Source organism: Papaver somniferum, chromosome 9 (genome assembly GCF_003573695.1).
Source record: "Papaver somniferum cultivar HN1 chromosome 9, ASM357369v1, whole genome shotgun sequence".
NCBI classification, from domain to species: domain Eukaryota; kingdom Viridiplantae; phylum Streptophyta; class Magnoliopsida; order Ranunculales; family Papaveraceae; genus Papaver; species Papaver somniferum.
The window spans coordinates 29093218-29097048 of NC_039366.1; the positions used below are offsets into that span (position 1 = coordinate 29093218).

General features: G+C 35.7%; 1 pseudogene; it reads left to right on the forward strand.

The window, feature by feature from the left end:
* The first annotated feature begins 1826 nt into the window (after positions 1-1826).
* On the forward strand, positions 1827-1934 carry LOC113314476 (annotated as a pseudogene).
* Positions 1935-3831: the final 1897 nt, after the last annotated feature.

Consider the following 3831-nt stretch of genomic DNA (forward strand, 5'->3'; position numbering starts at 1 on the left):
GAAATAATTACTAAAATTGCTCAGTATTCATGAGATGTGCCGTGGTCTCAGCTGGGAGACTACACATCTACAAATACTCTGAGAGACAGCCTTCTCAGTCAGAGATTTATGGCATGAGCTTTCATGCTTTAATGAGAGACATGAGTCTTAATACTCGTCCGATTGCCGGATCAGGAGTATGTATAATTAGGGTTTTACAACTTTAACCCTTGTCAAAAATCCACCATCTACAACTGTAAACCACCATCGTGCTACATTCCAGGGACAGACTTGTTTTTCATGAGGAGATGCACATACGATCATTTCTCATTGTATTATTACACCTGGAAGAAGAGAAGTTATAGCAGTTGCGAGATTGATTTCGAAACCTCGTTATCGTTTTATTATTACAACCGCAAGAAGAACAGTTATCGCAGTTGCAGCCCTCGTTTCGAAAGCTTCCCAAAATTTACACTCCATATCTTTTCCCTGTGAATTAAGTAGAGAACATGTATTCCTAAGATTTTTTATTTTTTGTGCATTATTTTGCATCATCCTAGACACTCAAATTTTGCATCATCCTAGAGGCTCAGATTATGTTTTCTTTTATGGCATTGGTGGTACCATCTTAGCAGTTACATCGACTAATGAGAATAGGTATATAAAGACTAAATATATTTGAACACAAAAACTACAATGCTTTGTAAACCCAATACTCATTGAAAAAGAAGGAAAAACAAGAGCAAATTCTACGAGAAAAAAAAAAGGTTCAGTTTCGATAAAGCAATCTCCTTTCATGTACCTGCAAAAACACAAGATTTGATGTCAAGCCAGGAGAAAAAAAATATACATTCACTGAAAAACATCAAATCTTGTGTTTTTGCAGGTACATGAAAGGAGATTTCCGTGTCCACCAACACCAGAGGCAGGCACGGAAAGCCACAGCACGGCCAACCGCTAACAAGTTTTAGCCACAAATCCTATACACTAAAGTTGCTGATATGCCTTCCAGTGTTCGAGTATAATAACCAAAATAAACTTGCAATCCGAACTATGTGGTTCTAAACTGAGTGTAAAAATAACAAATACTAGTTAAAGAGCAAAAAGTCCCTTCGCTGTATGAGGCCAAAGGCACGCGACCACTAGAAAAAAAAAAGCATTTCTTTATGCCGTTTTCTTTCCTTATGAGTGTCTCTCACCTTCATTCTTCATAGAGTGAATTTGGGTAGTATTACCAAAAAAATCCGGTACCCATTTAGCTCCAAGTGCCCGGAAGCTTCAAATGGAAACTGAGAAAGCCATCTTTCAGTGGATTTGTTAAACAATCAACACTGAACTGACCTTACCTCGTAGCTTTGTTGTTGTGGATTTATAGGCTCGTAACTCTGCATCCTTGGGTTCTAAGGAGACAGGAACCCGAGTCTGGTTGACGAACCATGAAGTCTATCAAAAATTTAATTTACCTACACTTTTTGTTAGGTTCTGGATGGTTTCTTTTTGAGATTTGAGATAAGAATAGGTAATTGATATTGGAAGTGAGATGTTTTGGGTGATCCCGATTCCCAATTTACAATTTCAAATTTACAGTAATCTAAGTTTCGGTTAATATAAGTTTCTCAGGATGTCTAGCCATATTACACTGGAGGGGTGCAGTAGTCAAGTTGTGGTTATTTGATGATCATAACAAAGCACATGGAATTTCTAGTACTAGAAGAAACAATTGGACTTCGGTCTATTTTGTATATGAGAATTATTAGAAAATTAAGATTCAGTCCCACACGGACTAGTTAAAGCTGAGGGATGGAAAAGAGTCGGTATAAAAAGAGACGCTGGAATTGAGTCTAAGCATACCTTTCTCGGCCTTTTGGCTAAGATCAAGTGTATTGTTCTTATTTAATAGTTCCTCCATCCCACTAATAAGTGAGTGACCTAGTTATTTTTACATTTTATCCCATCATTAAGGGACCTAGTTATTTTTACATTTTATCCCACCATTAAGTGACCTCTAGAGATATTCTTAAGATTATAGAGATATTCTTAAAATTAAGAAATATGCATAATTTGATTATAGTGACCTATAGAGATATTCTTAAGATTATAGAGATATTCTTAAAATTAAGAAATATGCATAATTTGATTATAGAGATATTCTTAAAATTAAGAAAATTAAGAAATATGCATAATTTGATACTCATGTTTGTTTTAAAATGCTTTTCAATGATACGATGTTTGTTTTAAAATGCTTTTGCTTTTCAATGATACGATGCTTGTTTTAAAATGCTTTTCAATGATACGATGATGTAGTTTGAGGGATAAATCATTTCACTATTTATTATCCATAAGGGTATGATGTAGTTTGAGGGATAAATCATTTCAAAATTTCACTATTTATTATCCATAAGGATATAATTATAAAAAGTGATTAAAAAATACTTTTCCCTTTGCCTGTCTTAAAAAATGTGCAAACTTGAACTAGGTCATTTAATAGTGGGACGAAGGAAAGTATCTGATATGTGAGCCATCCGATATTAAATTTATTTTTCACGAGGGAGTTCCCAGGTTCTCGCGCGTCGCCTCTGCGTTGCACTACTGCAAAGGCCCGGCGCACCCCCACCAATACTAAGATAAACATCAGCTCCTATTCAAGTTACTGACATTTGTTTAACATTTTCGACAAGTCACAACAACTTACTTCTAGCTTAGAAGGCTCCACTTTCGTCCGCACTGACGCCTACACAGACAATGCTCAGTTCCAAGGTTCTGTTATATATGGTATAGAGAAGTGTAGTTGATATCGATTCAATACCATTGATCATTCCACTAGTACGTGTGCGCGTAAGATATTCTTTTTGATTTGCAAGATGATACGTTCCTGACAAGATGACCACATAGCATGTCAGATATAATCAACCCCGAAATTCCAAAAAACTCTCATATAAATATCTTCTATTCTTGCTTCATGCAGCAGGACACCATGTTGTGCAGTTGAAGCCTTATGAACATGCCTACCTGGACAAGAACCGTGCATTGACAGAAATAATCATCTATACTATGACGGAGTTCACCTGGTTCAACTAGTAAATTACCAATTTGCAAGAAATTGCTTCAGTGGCGCAACTGTGTGCACCCCAATTAATATTCCATATTAGCATTTAAGCTATGATAATAATGCTCTCAGATACTTTACCTAATAGCTTCAGACTTACTGCTTCCACGGAAACTATGATGTAAAAAATTTCATTGAGCCAATTGTTATACCTCTATAAAAGAAAATAAAAACTATTTACTTAAGTTATGACCAAGGCAACAACTGACACGCCTTTGGATATCATACATTAGATTTCCATTTTGGTACATAAGTCAGAAAGAATACAAACCATTTTGGTACATAAGTCAAAAAAAATACAAGCATTTGAATTTACAGCTCTAAGCGCGTTTCAGAATCATTAATCCTAAAAGACAAGCCAAATGCTGTGATTTTGGTCCATAAAAAAAAAAAAAAAAAAAAAAAAAAAAAAAAAAAGAAAAGAAAAAAGAATCCTGGCAAACATGGCAAGACTTCCTCCGACCACTGGAGGAGGCACAGTAACCACAGCATGGCTAGCACTGGGTCCTAGACTACAGATCCTGTAAACCTAGGTTGCTGGCATGCTAGGCGGTGTTGTGGTATAAAAATTAAGGAAACTTTGTAGTTCTTTCAATATGGGACTAAAACTGTAGTGTAAAAATAAAATCAAGAGTTAAAGTCCTTTTCTGTATGAGATCAGATGTTCAATTCCTCGTACGCCCATCCAAAAAAAAACCAAAAAAATGGCATTTCTTCACGCCTTTTTCATTCCTTATGAGTTATGA